The sequence below is a fragment of the Giraffa tippelskirchi genome, chromosome 8, assembly GCF_054371585.1.
Source record: "Giraffa tippelskirchi isolate mGirTip1 chromosome 8, T2T-mGirTip1v1.2.pri, whole genome shotgun sequence".
Classification (NCBI taxonomy): domain Eukaryota; kingdom Metazoa; phylum Chordata; class Mammalia; order Artiodactyla; family Giraffidae; genus Giraffa; species Giraffa tippelskirchi.
Genome location: NC_137282.1, coordinates 105,915,591 through 105,934,761, shown reverse-complemented (window position 1 = coordinate 105,934,761; position 19,171 = coordinate 105,915,591). Strand labels below are relative to the sequence as shown.

The 19,171-nt window shown below is 44.0% G+C and overlaps 1 long non-coding RNA gene across 2 annotated transcripts in view; it reads right to left on the bottom strand.

Moving 5' to 3' along the window:
* The window catches only part of LOC145516782 (uncharacterized), a 253,157-nt gene that overhangs the window by 206,668 nt on the left and 27,318 nt on the right, over positions 1 to 19,171 (bottom strand). The window contains exons 3-4 of one of the 2 annotated variants that reach the window (XR_014061762.1): positions 5,736 to 5,923; positions 4,083 to 4,309 (exon numbers count right to left, since the gene is read on the bottom strand). This is a non-coding gene — a long non-coding RNA (uncharacterized LOC145516782). The remainder of the gene's footprint in view (positions 1 to 4,082; positions 4,310 to 5,735; positions 5,924 to 19,171) is intronic. The other variant, XR_014061760.1, reaches the window with a different exon arrangement.

Here is a 19,171-nt window from a genome sequence, read left to right as displayed (position 1 = left end):
ACATGAGAAATCTATTATTTTGAAGACTGCCACAAATGCACTGCAATTTGGATTCCCAAAGACAACTGGGAAACAGAAAGTGTTCTTAGTCACAGGAAGCTTATAATGACAAGTCAGTTCTTCAAGAAATTCACACATCATGGAAATGAATTTTTAATTATAATTTTATAGGGCTGTATTTTTAAAAGCAACTTAAGGATATTTCATTATAATGAGCATTCCACTAAAATGACTAGACTTCTGAAATCCAATTACAGTTTCCTTCACTTTCTCTCCTTCCCCACTCCCTCCAAGCCACCATCAGTCCACTCTCAACTCTGACCCCACTTGCCCAAGGTAAGCCCACAGGAACCATCACTGCAACACCCTGCTGGCCTCCAGAAAATCATTCTGGTCTCTCCCTTTATCTCTCAGCCACAAACTGGCAAGTCCCTCTCTAAGTCTAGGTGGTCCTTTTGTTTGCCTTGAATAGATCTACTTTCACATCCTCTATAACACCCCCCACAAATTGATTCCATATTGCAGCCTAAATCCTACCCAAATCCACAAGAAGACCCAAGCACCTATTACAGGTAACAATTCATCAGGAAAGTGCACTGAACCAACACAGGAATAAGTCTGCAACACGATGCCGGTGAATTCAGCTTTCTACATGAAACTTTTCACATAACTGGCCAGAGAGAAGCCCACTCCTGACTCTAACCAACACGCTGTTGTTGCTGTTTAGTTGCTTAGCCATGTCCAACTCCTTGCAACCCCATAAGACTATAGCCTGCCAGGATCCTACGTCCATAGGATTTTTCAGGCAAGAACACTGGAATGGGTTGCCATTTCTCCCCCAGGGGATCTTCCCAACCCAGGAATCCAACCTGCATCTCATGCACTGTCAGGCAGATTCTTTACTGCTGGGCCACCAGGGAAGCTCATGTCTACACCAACATGTATACTGTATTAAAGCATACTGTAAGGCACTACCTGTTTGCTACAATTCACTTTACAAGTTAGATGGTTTGCCCAAAGAGCCACAGATCTTGAGATCAGCTGATAGAACAGCTGAGGCCAGCACCAAGTGACCAACGGAATGATGAAACTGCAGGATGCAGATTGTAGTATTTATCAGTAACAAGTGATTCACATGGTTATCTCAGTTTGAAGCACTGATCTAAGACTTCTATGAAGTTGTCTGGCTCAGGAAAAAAAATATCTCAAAAAAAGGACAGAATGAAAGAGAACTAAAGAAAAATGAGATGTGTTTTACAATCATGTAAGTCAGAAAAAGAAACCTTTAAATACATTTTTAACAATATTTTCCTACTATTCATGCAGTTTTCCCTGTACTTAGAAAATAAGAGTACCTATCACTACAGAAAATATGTGAAGTGAGAGACAATTTCAACTAAGTGTAAATGTTATGGTACATATAGGTCTGTAATGAACTCCAATTTCTAAATATAAACATAGGCATGTAATTTTAAAAGAGAAAATCAACTTCTCTTTGCCATTTCAAAAACATGACTACTGGACAAATATTTAAGGAATAACCACTCGAAGACTGCCAAACTATTTCCCTGCCCTGAGAATCACCCCTTTCTGCCCCTCCAGTCCCACCCACTTACTGGTCTGGCCCTGAACTCAGCCCAGTTTTATTAGCCCACCCACACAAAACATGAATCGCAGCTCTTCTTCCAGACTCCCTCCTCTCTTCCTTGCTATTTCTGTATGTGGCTTCTCCTATTTCATTAGTAGAGAGGTTCTTTTTCTTTCCAATCTTGCTTATTCCTCAGTTCCCACATATAATTTTGGTTTTATCAATCAGTTCCTCTCCCATCTCTTCAGTCTCTTATTCTTTACTTCAATTTTTTCCTCTTGGATAACACCAAGTGGAGCATGAGTGTCCATCACCGTAACACACCCATTCTTCTCCTCCTGACTACCCTGATTAACCATCCTTTTCTCTTCAGCATGTCATCTGCAAGCTTTCAAAGGAGTGGTCTACTTGAAAAAGTAAATGACATCTATTTCCTCATCAGTTTCACATGCCTTGCATGCTAAGTCACTTCAGTCATGTCTGACTCTTTGTGACCCTATGGACTGTAGCCCACCAGGCTCTTCTGTTCATGGGGATTCTCCAGGAAGAATACTGGAGTGGATTGCCATGCCCTCCTCCAGGGGATCTTCCTGACCCAGGGATCGAACCTGAGTCTCTTACGTCTCCTGCATTGGCAGGCTGGTTCTTTACTACCAGTGCCATCTGGGAAGCCTTGCACATGCCTTAACCATGTGCAAACACACTGACAGCAGAAACGTCAGAATGAGGTTGGGTGTAGCTGGGGCAACAGGGAGATTGCCTGGAGATTCCCACCACCCCACAGCCACCTCTCACACTCCCCATTCCACATTGCAGACACAGGGCCAACATTCAGCCATCATCCAACCAAGAGGCAAGAGGGTTCTGGTTGGCTAGATCATGTAGGTTTGGAATTTGGGATTTTTAAGTGAAATTGAACAATTTCTAAATATTAGCCATTAATTTGATTTTTTAAACACTGAGAATGAAATAAAATACCTCTTCTGGATTCAGCCTACAGCCATGAAATTTGCAAACTATGCTTTATATCACTGGTGGCCACAGTAAAGAATCTGTCCACAATGCAGGAGACCCACATTCAGTTCTTGGGTTGGGAAGATCCCCTGCAGATCTGTGGGAATGGCAACCCACTCTGGTATTCTTGTCTGGAGAATTCCGTGGACAGAGGAGCCTGGCAGGCTTCAGTCCATGGGGTTGCAAAGAGTCGACACGACTGAGCAACTAACAACACACACACCTTATATCTCTCTAAGAACAGTTCTCTTAAAAGGTCGTGATCACATAGCTGCTATAAACAATGGCCTTTCTCATCTAATTTTCTTCACCTCTCTCTGTGGGGGGTGGGGGGGCGGGGGCGGAGGATGGTATCACAAACTCCTGTGTTAAACTGCAATAACCAAAACTCGGTGACTCCACTCTTTCCTTATTGTTCTGCTATCGCCTTTCTTTAGCTTATCTGGCTTGATCATTGTCTTTTCTTTCAAAAACCCCTAACTGCAAAATCATCTAATATCTTGGATTCAACCACTTCCACCACAAAGCTCACTCCCCACAAAAATCTCCAGCTTCCCTCCCGAGCTCCAGCCTGACTTCTGTACATGGGTACAAGTACCCCAAAATACCCTGTGCTGACTCATCCTCTTCCTTAGCATCGGTGCCACCAATTCCACTTATTCTATCCCTTTCCTCTTAGCCAATCAGCCTCAGAACTCCTCCAGTTGGGGTCCCCAATCAATCATCACTTCTTTTCTGTGTCCTTTGCAGAATCGGTCATGAATGTCTCCACTTCTTCTTTCTTTCTCCTTGACTCTCATTAGCTCCCAGCTGAAGGACTAATCCCAGAACCTGCAAACCCATCTCCCAGGCCTAGGTCCTTCATCTCTTTACCTCCACTCTGCTGCCAGGTTCATCTTCCTGAAGGACTCAAGTTCTGGCTATTCCTGTGCTCAGAACTAAATTGGTACCTGTTGCTTACCCAGAATGGAGCTCAGGACCCTCCCGGATACTTTCAGCCTGCTTCTCCTCCACTTCCTTCCCTCTACGAATATCCTAAGTGCCAAGCAATTCCTTTATAATTGTTTGGACTACCTCCTGGCTAGTGTCCTCCTCTTCCCTGAAATCCTGTAACCCTGGATCTATTCCTCTGGTGGTCTTTACACAGTGGAGACTCCATTTAAGGTAAATGGGTCATGTCTTATCTCTGTAAGATGTAGGATTCCTTGGTATGGCAGGTTTAGGGTCTCATTTGTCTTGGACCCCTCACAATGATAGCAGTGACTTCTGTCTCCCTATTTGAGGACCGGATGACTGGGCCAGTTTCCTGACGGCCTGTAACAGTAACAACAATCACATTATAGTTTCTCACCAGCTGGGAAGGAACCTAGCGGTATGAGAGTGAGGACTCCTTGTCTATCTGGCTGAGGTAACCTGGGGATTAGAATGATAATATAGCAGCATAGACCGCAAGTTACAGGTGTAATTTCATATTTCTTACTTTAGTTTGATACTGGTTCACATCAGGAGAACTTTAACTGCCATTTCCAGTTCTTTCAATTTGAGATTAGAGCTGTTGTTCAGTCACCAAGATAGCAAGCTCGTCTGTGGCGAAATAGATCTCCTCAAAGGTCCCCCTCCAGTCCTCTGTCCACTGTATTACTTTGGACTTGTCCTCTAGGACTCAGCCCAAGGTTGTCTTGGGCTACAGCGTTTTCATTTCATTCTCTTTAAAAACAAATATTTTTAAGATTGAAACAGGAATACATCCCACATGGTTAAAAGGATTCAAACAGAACAAAAGTGTACTAAATGAAAAATATCCCTCCCACATCATACTTCCACAGTTGAGGCTTCTCTCAGTCTCCTAAAGAAAACTGCTATGTCATTTCTCTGAGTACCCTTCTAGAAGTTTTCCCTTGCTTGCAAATATATACAAAAGACAATCACTTTTGTACAGGAACAAAAGAACTCAATGCACACTAGCAGGCCACTTGGCTTTTGTTCTTAACAATATTCGGTAATTGTAAATATACAGTAACTTGTAAGCCTCATACATGGAAAGCCTTTGGAACTGTACTTGGCCCATAGTCAATGCTAAATAAATGACCCTTCACATGGTACCTGCTGCTGCTGCTACTGCTAAGTCGCTTCAGTCGTGTCCGACTCTGTGCGACCCCATAGACAGCAGCCCACCAGGGTCCGCTGTCCCTGGGATTCTTCAGGCAAGAACACTGGAGTGGGTTGCCATTTCCTTCTCCAATGCATAAAAGTGAAAAGTGAAAGTGAAGTCGCTCAGTCGTGTCTGACTCTTCGCGACCCCATGGACTGGAGGAGCCTACCAGGCTCCTCCATCCATGGGATTTTCCAGGCAAGAGTACTGGAGTGGGGTGCCATTGCCTTCTCCTCACGTGGTACCTAGCAGAGGACATTTCAAGATTCTGAAGTTCTTACCAATTAGACCCTAGGAGCACACGTGCACAAAAAAGCTGCAGTTCTGCAGGACGAGGGCTCAGAAGTGCTTCTTTCCGCTCACATTCCAGAGACAGACTCCAGCAGACTTGGCTGCCACCTCTCATGCTCACCAGAGCTCACGCTCCCCTCGGCGAAGTCACACCCCCTTCCTCTGATCCCACCTAATCCAAACAACCCGTGTAAGAGTGCTTCCTAACGTGTTTTGTTGCAACCCCTTTCAGAAAACTGAGTAAAAGCAGCTTCTTGCCCTTTCATTTGATTACATCGCAATGAAAGATAAATTCACCCGTGTACTCTGAGCTATGTTGAATCAGCACCCCCAAGTTTTGCCCAAGCTGATTTAGTTCCACACCTCGTCACGAGGTGTTTCTAGAAGGTAATGTGGGGGTCTTCGGCCTGCAGCTCCTGCCCCCAACCTCTCCTACTGAGTCCTCTAATTAGAATAGATCTCACAGGAGGTGTATATTAAGAAATTAACAGGACCAGGGCTCGGCTGCGAGTTGGCGGGGCCTCAGGAGACCACCAAAGAAGTCTTTGATCCCCTAGAAGCAGTTTTCGGTTTGGACCACTTTGTCCAAAAGCTCTGCTGAAACCACACCCACCCCACCACCCGCATTTACACCATTTTCAGTTCCCCATGGGGAGGCCGGCAGCACTTCCGATCGTTTGGTTCCCATACCTGAGGAGCCTTTCACTTCTGCCGCGGCAGCCAGCCAGCCTACCCAGCATGCACCACTGTGGACCAGCCACCCAGTGGGGAAGTGGGCAGGGACCCGGAAGGGCAAGACCATTCGTATCTCGAGTTTATGTGGGCGTCTGTGCAATTTAGAGAGCTGGCTTTTAGGAAGAAGCTGGTGACCGCAGCGCCTGGAAAAAGAGTTGAGAGTTCATTTAAGTTTCATCCCCCAAGAAACTTTTCTTTCCAAGTACACATAGGTTTATGGACTGAAGGACACAATGCGCACGCACGAACCGGGTCTCCCAGCGACTGACGGTGGGGAGAAATGCCATCACACTGGTACCCTGATTCTCATCAAGGGAGGAAACATGAGATGCCTGACCCTTTCATGTTACTCGCTGAGAGGCTTATGTGGGGTGAGAGACTGGGTCAGAGCAGGCCAGCCGTAGACAACTGTTCTGCCACTGACTTTCCAGACATTTCCCAAAGCCCTGTAGCACCCGATACCCGTGCCGGCATGACTTCACACGCAGGGGAGGGTGAGCTTCCTTTCATAACAGCTACAGCTTCTTGACGGAATGGCCTTTCCATTGAACCAATCATACAGCCCAGCCCAAAGCCCCTGTCAACTAAATAAAAATTCAGGAAGAAGCTGAATGAAAGGCACTGTTACCTAAAGTGGCCCTTGGCCAGGCCCCCTGGGCCGACAGAGATCCAGGGGCTACTGAATGACCTCAACTGTTCTGGACTAGAATGACGAGAAACTTCTGTGGGAAAAAATAATAACCAGCCCAACTCGAGTCTGGAGTGTGAACAAAAGGCTAGGGTCGGAAGGATACCCCAAACAGTGTGCCAAGGCTCAGACCAATCTCTAGAGGAAAGCCAAGCCTGTGCTGGGACTGTGTGTCATGGACGGAATAAAGGCCGAGGGCTGACATTGAGCTGAAGGCAAAGTGAGCAAGTTTCTGTGCACAGATGTGAGAGAAAAGAGGGCGTCCATTTAGGGGAGGGATCAGACACTCTCCAGGGAAGGATGGATGACAACCCTGAGCAGCTGTCTGCAAAGTTCAGGGCTGCTGGGCCGTTCCAGTTACTTTAGGGAATTAAGATGTTTGGGGTAGGAGTTCCAGACAAAACTGAATTTAGTCTAGCTTCCAGTTGCTCTGGCCAAAAATCCGGGCATCATTCTTGACCTCTCTCTCTCTCTCTCTCTCTGGCCCCCACCCCATACCCAATCTATCAGGAAATCCTATTGGTCCTACTTTCAAAATTCTGCCCAGTTCTTACCACCTCTGCTACTATCTAGCACTCTGGTCCAAGCCACACCATGTAACACTTCAATTACTGTAATAACTTTCCCAGGGTTCTTGCTTCCATCCTTGCTCCCCTGCCGTCCACATGGCAGCCAGAGAGATACTTTTAATCTGTAAGTCAGAAAGTGTCCCTCCTCATCTGGAAACCCTCCAATGGATCCCCATCTTACTCAGAGGAAAACCCAAAGTCCTTCCACTGTCTTATAAGATCCCGTGCAGTCTGTTTCCATGGTTCCTTAGCCAGCATCTCCTCCTGCTCTCAGCCTCACTCTCTCACTCCAGACACACTGGCCTCTTCATCCTCCTTGAACTGACCAAGACCACCCCTGCCTCCGAGACCTCCTTGAATGCACTTCCCTAAGTCTGGGAAGATCTTTCCCCAGATATAGTCATGACTCACCCCTCAACTCACTCAGATCTTTTCTCAAATGTGAAATTCTCAGAAAGCTCTACCCCATCCAAAATTACAAAGGCGTACAAATCCCCTTTGAACTGCTCTATTTTTTTTTCATGTCATTTAACACCGTCTAATGTGATATACAGGCACATATACATATATAGAATTCATTAGTTTTACACATATTATGCTTTCTATTTGTCTTACCTCACACTAAAATGTGATGTTCCATAAGAGCAAGGAGTTTTAGTTTGTTAATGGGTAATAATGTTAATTCTTTGAGCCTCCTAGAACGTCTATCTTATAGATGGCTCTCAATACAAATAGTTTAAATGAGCAAGTGAAATGATTTATAGTCAAAGCCACTGAATGGCTCCTTTACCAGACTAGTAGTTTTGCCATGGCAGGATAGGTACCATCCATCCATCATACATGGGATACATGTTTACTGAGCAGCTAATCAATTGGGCTTCCCTGGTGATCAGTGGTAAACAGTTCACCTGCTAATGCAGGAGACACGGGTTTGATCCCTGGGTGGGGAATATCCCCTGAAGAAGGAAATGGCAACCCACTCCAGTGTTCTTGCCAGGATAATCCCATGGACAGAAGAGCCTGGCGGGCTAGAATCCATGGGGTAGCAAAGAGTAGGACACAACTGAGTGTATGCACACACATATACACACACACACATGCACACACACAGTGAATCTATACAAACAAAGCACTTTGCTGGGGTGTAAAATATCATAGTGATCAAAACATACATGGTCCTACCGTAAAGCATCTTACAACTTAGTGACTGGAGATATTCAACAAATAACTCCACAAATAAAGAGGTAATTACAGTTGACATAAGTGTATTATTAAAAGAGTCCAGAAAAGACATTCTATTTGGGATTAGGTTGGTAGATGAAGAAATGGAAATTGCTGAACTGATTCAAGATTGTTTAGAAGATGGAAAATAAAGGTGTTGTCAGTGAATTAATGGGGTTGGAGAGATTTTTATTGACAAAGGTGAGTCCTGAATTTTTGGTTTAATTTCTGGATTAAGGTGCCATTTGCATGAGTTAGTGTAGGAGACTTAATAATGGACCCTCTAAAGATATCCACGTTTTAAACTCTGGAACCTATAAATGCTACCTTATTTGGAAAAGGCATTTACGGGTATGATTATTTTAAGGATCTTGAGGACAGGAGATTATTCTGGATTATCTGGATGGGCCCTAAATGCAATCACTTGTATCCTTGTAAGAGGGAAGTAAAGGGAGATTAAAACACATATGCACACAAGAGAAGGCAATATGAAGATGGGACAAAGAGATTTGAAGACGCTGACCTTGAAAACTGGAATGATGTGGCCACAAGCCAAGTGTGATAATTTTATGTGTCAATTTGACTGGGCCACAGGATGTCCAGACATTTGGTCGAATATCATCCTGGGTGTGTCTGTGAGGGTGTTTCCTGATGAGATTTGTTTGAATCAGTGGACTGAGTAAAGCAGACTGTCCTCCCTAATGTGGATGTTCCTCATCCCATAAACTGGAGACCTGAATAGAACAAAAAGTCTGAGAGAGAGGAAATGTCTCCTGCCTAACTGTTTGAACCAAAACAGTCATCTTCTCCTGCCCCTAGACTGGAATTTATAGCATGGACCCTCCTGAGCCTCTAGCTTGATGGCTGAAGAACTTCTCATCCTGCATTGCTACATGAGCCAGTTCCTTATAATAAAACTACATGCACACACACACGTAAATACACACTATTGTTTCTCTAGAGGTTGTGAGGCTGTGAAAGTCACTCAGTCGTGTCCTATTCTTTGCGACCCCATGGACTGTAGAGTCCATGGAATTCTCTAGGCCAGAATACTGGAGGGGGTAGCCTTTCCTTCTCCAGGGGATCTTCCCAACCCAGGGATCGAACTCCAGTCTCCCACATTGCAGGCAGACTCTTTACCAACTGAGCCACAAGGGAAGCCCGTTTCTCTAGAAAACCTCATTAATATGCCAAGAAATGCTAGCAGTCACCAGAAACTGGAAAAATCAAGAAACAGATTCACCACTGAAGCCTCGAGAAAGTATAGACCTGCTGACACCTTGATTCAGCCCAGAGGAACTAATTTTAGATTTCTAGCCTTCCCACTGTGAGAGTATAAGTACGTGCTGTTCTAAGCCAATCCATTTGTAGTAATTCATTACAGAAGTCACAGGAAACTAACACAACTAGAAGCAGTGTAAGAGGACTGGAGCAGTGTAGGGGATATCAAGATTCAGTTTGGAACATGAGCTCTGAGATATCTATCACACACCTAATGGAGAGGAAGACCAAACAGGGATTCGGATGTGCTGGTAGGAGATTGATGGAATGGTCTGAGTAGGTGTTATCAGCCCCAAGGCCCCAGAGCCCGGAAAGCATCAGAAGTAGAGTGAAAAGGAAAGATAGCCAAATACCATGTCCTGAGGAACTCTTAACACTGAGAGATCAGGGAGAAAGACACCCTGGCAGGGGCAGGCAGGGAGGAAACAGGAGAACATGGGGTCTTTGAGGCCAAGAGATGTGAATGTTTTTGAACAACAGAGTGACCAGTTCTGGAGCAGAACCCAGTCTGGAATAGATTGAATAGTTGATGAGAAAGCAGAGACAGCCTGTGTGGGGACCTTATTCTTGAATTTTGTTTGACTTGGAACAGTCAAACAGAGCAGATAGTTGCTATGGATAGTGGATCCAGGGAGGATTTTTCACTCTTATTTTCAGATAGAAGAGTTTGGGGCATTGTGTATGAGTTGGAAATAATCTGAAAGAATGAAAACAAATGGAAATAATATGTGAGGGTGAGATTACCTTTGAATGAAGCCTGAGAAGGCTGAAAGGGGGAGCATGCTGCAATCAAGTCTCAAGCCTGGTTATAGTTTAGGTGTCCCTGGGGACATTTAAAAAATCCTATTTCCCAGCTTGCACTCAAGACCAAAGACATCAGATTTTCTGAGTTGAAACCTAGGCATCAGTCATCATTAAAGCTTCCCAGCCAATTCCTATGAGTGGTGTGGGATTCAGAGCACATCTGGAAGGAATGGCATTGACTCCAAGGAATATAAGATATGGATGAAAGTAAGTCTGGAGGTTTAGTGGGTGTAAGTTAGAAAGTTCCTAACTTCACCTTTATAATTCCAAAATTCAAGACAAGGTCAAGTGCTAATCATGTGTGGAGTATATAAGGGATTAAGGAGGAGACTGAGAGCTGAAGGAAAAAAATGACATAGTTCATACTGAGAGTGGAAAGGGGAAGATGCCTCAACTGGAAAAATGTGGGAAGGGTGTGGAAAGGGCAATTAATTCACAGCTATGTGTGAGTGTTAGTCGCTCAGTCGTGTCTGACTCTTTGCGACTCCATGGTCTGTAGCCCGCCAGGCTCCTCTGTCCATGAAATTCTCCAGGCAAGAACATGGGAGTGGGTTGCCATTCCCTTCTCCAGGGGATCTTACTGACCTAGGAATCAAACCCGAGTCTCCTGCATTGCAGGCAGATTCTTTACCGTCTGAGCCACCACGGAAGCCCTAATTTATAGCTGTACCTTCCATCCACTCACTCAACTGGCATTCATCAGACAGACACCAAACCAGGCTGTGGGGATAAAGTATAAGCAAGACATTGTCCCTGGTCTCACAGATTTCATAATTCAATGGAGGAGAGGAGCATAGGAGTAAACAGAACACTCAAGAGCTGTAATAGAATCAAGAACAAGGGATAGCGGAGACTTGGACCTTTGTAGGGACAGAAGTCACCTCCTCCCATCACAGTACTGAGCACGGAGGACGTTCTTGAGACGTTTGAGAGCACTTTATCATTGTGAGGAAACAGAGGCGGAAATGGCAGCTCAGCTCTTATTCTGCAGTTATGACTACAGAAGCCCTAAAACAGTAATGACATGTCAGCTATTCAGTGCCACACAGGGTCTCTAAGCAGGAGAAAGTCTCAGCTGTCAGGAAGGGTGGTTGCCAAGCTGAGGTGAACACAGGATGTTCTACGTGGCAATCTCCATGTGACATTCAGAAAGTGGTCACTAGGTGGCAGGGTTAACATTTGCAAATTACCACCGATAGCAGTTAACTACTAGCTGGATCCTAGCTGTGAGCATTTTTTGTTTCTGTCCCAAAGGGAGAGTGGAGCCAAGTCCTCGGGACACAGGATGACTGGGTAGTTTCTCACTAGCTTCCTCCACACACAATCCCTGATTTCTAAAGCTGGATCCATCTCTGCTCTGGCGGCACTGGGCTCAGGACACACTCCGTCCTAAGGAGCAGGTTCAGAATGGGGTTTGGGGCTGGGAGGAGGAGAAAGGCTGCCAAGTATTCTTCAAAGCTTTAAGGGAGACGAGTGGCTCTTATGTTTTTTTACATCTTCAGCTTTCCCTGTCACTGTCCTGTTTTATCTGGTGTCACAGTCCCTAGGTTCAAGCCCTCCCTTAGCCATAGAACCAAATGACCTTGAGCAAATTATTTAGCTTCTTTGTGTCTCTTTACCCAGAGATGACAGAGTAGAGTCCTACAGATTAAACGAGTTAAAGTCTCTAACTTACATAGAATAGTACCTGGTGATAAACAGTAAACACTATGTGCTGAATATTATTATTATTTTCCCTAGGTAAAAAAGAGAACTTTTTTCTCAGTTTCTTATGAAGTTGGTAAGTAGTTGGAATTCTAAGTTTTAGTTTTTAAACAAAGACAAAAAACAACTTCGAGTTCCAAGTTTTCAGATGAAATTGTAAAGAAAAAAGTGACCACTCCACAAAAGGTATTTACATCCATTCTAGAATGATGAACCATGGTCAGGCTCTTTTCCTGGTAGAATTCTGGATTGGAAACGGGCCACCTCCTGACAAGGAAGCATCTAACCCCACAGGTATCTAGCTTCCCATTCCCTTCCCTGCAGAAAAACAGAGCCTGAGACCCCAGAGCTAGCAGATGCTTTATAACCTGTCCGTGGTCTTTTGATTGTGGTGGTGGTTCTCTCATTTCCCATATGACAACAGAATTCTGACATCACAGGCAACTTCTCCAGACACTCCAAAACCACATTGTCCCACCAAGCCTATACAATTTTTTTCCCAGAAAAACCTCATACACACAGCTTCAGGTAGCTCAGTTTCAACCTTGATTAGGACCTTATTGACTTATATAAAGCAAACTTTTTGTCATTTGTTTAGTTTCTCATTGGCTCTTGAATAGTGAATGTGCATGTATTCAAAAGCTACAGATCAGCCTCATTTTTCATAGCAGATATATGTGTAATTACATTTTGAAAAATCTGATCATAGACTGCATAAGATTTGGTTGCAGGAATTCTACAATGCAGAGCAGTCACAAATTGACTTCTTTGATAAAATAAATGGTTGTATTTTTATCAGTCCTACATAAAATTTAAATTTTTATGCTTGATTTGCTTAAGTGAATTCAACCATGTTTAGAAAGTAGAAAGGAAGTTTTAGAATTTCCTCTTTCTTCTTCTTCTTTTTTTTGTTTGATATTAACAGAGTACAACAGGAACAGATTGTGTTCTAAAAAGGAAGATTCTGCTAGAAATGAAGCTACAATCTTAAAATTTTTCCATACTTAGCCAGTATTGATTGACTCTCCATGTAGAGATTTTGCTCTTAACTTCATGTTAATTTATGGTGAGTCTTATCATAATATATTCAGCAATACAAAGCGGATTTTCTCTCCCTTGTTGAAAATCTTAAGATACCCCAGGTCTTGGCTTCCTGTTGTCTTCCCCCAAAGAATCCACATATTTGCATCTCATTCAAAAAAAAAGGCCAAAAGCTAGATTGGCACCCTCTCAGAAGTGAGAGGTGCCTACTATTGGTCAGGCCCCCACAAAACAAAGTTCTAAGGGGAAAGGACAAATGTATGTTGCTTGGGCCCTTCCAGAGACAAAGAAATACAATGATCCTACAGAAAACAAGTTTTGACAAGTGAGGGACAAAGGGCATGGTAGGATTATGACCAGCCATTGCTAAAGGTGAGGCTCAAAAATAAAATATGAAAATCAGAGGGGAAAAACCTTACACAGAGACACAACTGAAGCAAGAACCAAATGCCAGCAAAGACAGAGACCTGACAATGAAAAGATTTTCAGAAAGGAAATGCAACAGAAATGAAACGCAAGACAAGCAAGAAAAGACATGCAACACGTAAGAGAGCAAAGAAGAAAGAAGAGGATTTTTCCTGAGCACAGAATCCAGTGAGATGATAAGGTTTGGACCACTTCTCCAGCTATCTCCATCTGAACAGACACATTCCTACCACTGGGGTTGGTTTGATTTGGTGTTTAAGTCAGAAACGATAGTAACTTGGTAAACATTTATAGACACAATATTTTTATGATTTTGAAATTAAAAACTCTCAAATGTCAATTATACCCAGACTAGCAAATCTTCCCTCCAAACCCCAAAGCCTTCAGTATGTTCCAACTATATGGAGCTAAGAGAAGTATTTGGAGTAGGTTTTATTACTGCCATTTTTCGGGCATTGGGATTTCAGGAGTCTACTTGGGGCAAATGGCACCTCTCTCTGACGGAAGAGGAGGGAGAAGAGTTTGGTTCCAGCTGTGCTAAATTCAGCAGCTTATTGAGAGAATTGCTTCGCTTTAAAACAGACATAAGCTGGTGTGTGAGAGTCAAGCTATTTCTAGAAATGTGTTTAGAAAACGTGTCCAGAGGTTGCCACATTAAAAGCTCTCTGTGCAGAATCTTAGCCTTTTACTCCTTGTTCCTCAGCTCTTCCCTCAAAGCCCTTTGTCCTCCACAGGTTGGTTCAAGAACTCCCATGACTGGAGAGAGCCTCCCTCACAGGAGGAAGCGGCCTAGATGGGTATGCAAACCCAGTGAGCCACCTTAATTAGCTTCTTTGTCTGTACAAACATTTCCTCTCAGCCCTACTTAACAATCAGTGGTCATGATGGGCTCTAATTACAATGATAAATTGGACCTGGGGCAGCCACCTCCTGCTCCATCATTAAAGGGGACTATTTACTGGGGTCTTTGCAGTCATTCCATCTCCTTAGTACTAGAAAGACACCACGGCTCACAGCGGTCACTGGAGGTGAACAGGAAAGCCCAGGGTGGCCAAGAGCATCAGGCACTCGGTGGCCCCAGCAGCAGCTCAGAGCTGTATGTTCTGCACAATTAAGAAAACGCATCTGCGCAACACGAGGAGTGGACTATGGGCCTGGGGACCAAGTCAGCACGTCCTTAGCATTTACCAAGTCCAGATGTCTTTATCTTCTGGGCAGGAAGTCAGAGTCTGTCCAGATGGCATCTTGATTGCTTTCAGCTCAGCTGATTAAATTTCTAAGGCTGACATCTCTTCCAAATACCCTCTCCATTCTATGAAAATGGGGTTGTTAAACAGTGCCAGAAAGAGTCCCTGAAGACGGCAGACTAAGAGGGCCCAATTGCAAACCTGAGTACCTGGGACAAAATGCCAGGCAAATTTCCTGCCATGTGGCTGGGGCTCTGGGATTTTTTTCAGTACAGCAACAGAATTTCTGGAGAGGAAGTGTTGAGGGGTGAGACCGTGACTGGGCCCAAGATCTAGGTAGGAGACCTGGCTCCTCCACTTTCTGAAGTGTGACCTTGTGAATATCCTTAAGCCACTCTGACCTCAGTTTACTCACCGATAAGCCTGGGATAACAAAAAGACCTACTGCAACAAGTTCCTTTGAAGATTTATGAGATCATGCACATCAAGTGCTTACAAAAGTACCAAGCACATGGTAAATGCTCCCTGCGCGTGCTTAGTCACTCAGTCATGTCTGACTCTTTGCGACCCCATGGACTGTAGCCCACCAGGCTCCTCTGTCCATGGAATTCTCCAGACAAGAACACGGGAGTGGGTTGCCATTCCCTTCTCCAGGGGATCTTCCCAACCCAGGGATCAAAACTGGGTCTCCTGCATTGCAGGCAGATTCTTTACCATAAAGATGTGCCCCCCCCCATATCCACAGGTACTGCATTCATGGATTCAACCAACCATGGATGGAAAATATTTGGGAAAAAATTCTAGAAAATTCCAGATAGCAAAACTTGAATTTGTCACACACCAGCAATTGTTTATACAACATTTACATGGAAAATTCATCAGTAGCCATGGGACTGGAAAAAGTCAGTTTTCATCCCAATCTCAAAGAAGGGCAATGCCAAAGAATGCTCAAACTAGTGCACAATTGTGCTCATTTCACATGCTAGCAAGAGAGTGAGTGAAAGGCGCTCAGTTGTGTCCAACTCTTTGCAACCCCATGGCCTGTAACCTGCCAGGCTCCTCTGTCCATGGAATTCTCCAGGACAGAATACTAGAGTGGGTAGTCAGTCCCTTCTCCAGGGGATCTTCCAAACCCAGAGATCGAACCCAGGTCTCCCACCTTGGAGGTGGATTCTTTACCATCTGAGCCACCAAGGTAATGTTCAAAATCCTTCAAGCTAGGCTCCAACAGTACATGAACGAAGAACTTCCAGCTGTACAAGCTGGATTTAGAAAAGGAACAGGAACCAGAGATCAAATTGCCATCATCCACTGGATCAGAGAAAAAGCAAGGGAATTCCAGAAAAACATCTACTTCTGCTTCATTAACTATGCTAAAGCCTTTGACTGTGTGGATCACAACGAACGATGGAAAAATCCTAAAGAGATGGGAATACCAGACCACATTACCTGCCTCCTGAGAAACCTATATGCACATCAAGAAGAAACAGTTAGAACAAGACTTGGAAATGGACTAGTTCCAAATTGGGAAAGGAGTATGTCGAGGTTGTATATAGTCACCCTGCTTATTTAACTTCTAGGTAGAGTACATCATGCAAAATGCCAGGCTGCATGAAGCTCAAGCTGGAATCAAGATTGCCAGGAGAAGTATCAATAACCTCAGATATGCAGACAATACCACCCTAATGGCAGAAAGTGAAGAGGAACTAAAGAGCTTCCTGATGAAGGTGAAAGAGGAGAGTGAAAACCCGGCTTAAAACTCAACATTCAAAAAACTAAGATCATGGCATCTGGTCCCATCACTTCATGGCAAATAGATAGGGAAACAGTGGAAATAGTGACAGACTTTATTTTCTTGGACTCCAAAATCACTGGGGACAGTGATTGCAGCCATGAAATTAAAAAATGCTTGCTCCTTGGAAGAAAACCTGACAAACATAGACAGAGTATTAAGAAGCAGACACATCACTTTGTTGACAAAGGTCCGAATGGTCAAAGCTATGGTTAGTCATGTAAGGATGTGAGAGTTGGACCATAAAGAAGGCTGAGCACTGAAGAACTGATGCTTTCAAAGTGTGGTGCTGGACAAGACTCTTGAGAGTCCCTTGGACAACAAGGAGATCAAACTAGTCAGTACTAAAGGAAATCAACCCTGAATGTTCATTGTTAGAACTGATGCTGAAGTTAAAACTTCAATACTTTGGCCACCTGATGTGAAGAGCCAACTCACTGGAAAAGACCCTGATGCTGGGAAAGATTGAGAGCAGGAGGAGAAGGGGGTGACAGAGGATGAGAGGGGTTGAATGGCGTCTTTGACTCAATGGACATGAGTTTGAGTAAACTCCAGGACACAGTAAAGGACAGGGAGGACTGGCGTGCTGCAGTCCGTGGGGTTGTAAAGAGTCAGACGTGACTGAGCCACTGAACTGAACTGACAGGCATTATAATTAATCTAGAGATGATTTAAAGTATACAGGAGGATGTCATAGGTTCTATGTAAATCTGACACCATTTTATGTGAGACTTGAGCATATGCAGATGTTGCTTTCCCTTGGGGTCCTGGAACCAGTGACTCACAGATATTTGAGATGACTGTAGTCTTGCTAGTTTTTGTTCCTAGCTTTACTTTGCCTTCTGCAGAGGTGCTTCTTAAAAACACAAACTTGCATGAGGGCAAGGGACCATGCATAAGCTTTATCCAGAAATAATAAGTAATCCTTTATAGTCCTTTACGGGTTACCTTTCTTTCACAAGCAGCCTCGAGAGAGAAGCAGGGCAGACAGTATTTCTATTTTACGGAAGCTGAGACTCTAAGACGGCAATGGCTTGTCCAAAGTCACATCAGTAGCTGTGTCTGAGGATGAAAAAGGCTGTTGAACTCCTCTGTGCTGCACACACTCCTACGTGCTACAGATCCTGTGCTCACATGAGGAAGTCAGTGCCACACATGGAGCAGAGGAATGAACATGCTCCCCTCAAACCACCATGTTCTCACCCCCCACAAACACTGACAGGACACACTGAGGACCGCCATGATGAAGAAAGGAGGCCATGGCTCCAATTTACAGAAATTGTGGCCTATCTCTTGCTGTTTTACAAACTCCTTTCCTCCCATGCTTCACTCTCAAGAGCTGTGGGAACGTAAACTAATACTACACTCACAGTAAAAAGCCTCTCAAGGGACAGGATGTGGAAAATGTTCCAGAAGGCCTAAAAGTCAATGACTTAATAATAATATGAATAATCTCAACTCTTGAGAATGCTAGACTCATGTTTTCTTTTACATTCTTAAAAGAAAAAAAAATGGCATGGTTGGATTAAGTTATTTTAAAGCTTATTTTTAGCTTTAAATTTTTTGATGTTAATGGACCACCATTAGGACCACTTTTATTTCAGAGTGTTTATCTGAGAATTCCAATTCCCAGACCTGTGCTCTAGTCCCCACATCTCACTACCTATTAATATCATATTCATTCAAAGCTTAAGAGAAAAGCCATAAAGATGCCTTTAAAATTCCTGCCTTTATAAAATACACCAGGTGAAAGAGAAGTTAGTAAATGGCACTCACCGTTAATTAGAAGTTAAAGCTGAACAAATATTCTATTATGTTACAGATATTTCCAGAACCACTTGTGCATAATTGGGTGACTACAGAATAGTGAAATCTAGTTTTAGAGAAATGTACCAAATCAGAGAGTTTTTTAATTTATATAACGGCCCGCAGGAGTAGGTATTTCCAATATTGATCATCTCCAGGAGAGAGAAATTCTGGGGCAAGAAGAACACCCCCTTTCCCATAGTGCAAAGCCAAGAAGCCTTGGGCTCTGAGACGTGAAAAGTCTTAGAGTATTTTTTGTGATGGAGGGGAGTTAGCAATGCCATGGGAAGACACTATGCCTGCTTTCATGGTGGTGGCAACGGTAACATCAGTTTATGTGGCAGAGGAAGAGCCTGGAGCAGCAGGATCAAGGCTGGCACAACTGAGCTTGGACTCAAGCAGGACGTAAGAAGAGCCACATCACCTCTCCAGGTGGAAGAGGCCCACAAGCATCGCCTGCTCTGTCTAGTCTGGGGACCTCTCAAGAGCCATCAACTGCAAAGGCAGCAGCCAAGCAGCGTGACACAGGCTTGCAGGCTCTGTTCACAGGTGCCCACAGAGCAGCACACTCTCAGAGACAAGGACGGGGCAACTTACAACCATTATGACTCTGAACCGTGTGTCATAAGGACTTGGTAACACAAATAAATATGGAGAAATATAATGATAAGGAGTAAAACTGACCATAAGATGCATTTGAATAGTCAAGTTAAAAGAGAATTTTATATGCAAGTAGATTTAACCATCTGGAGACAGAGGCGAAAGCAGGCGTGACCCAAAAAGCAGAACAAAAAACTAAATGTACAAGAAGGGGAAAAAAAAATAAAGTTTAATACCAACTGGTACCCATAAGCCGAAACGGATATTAAACA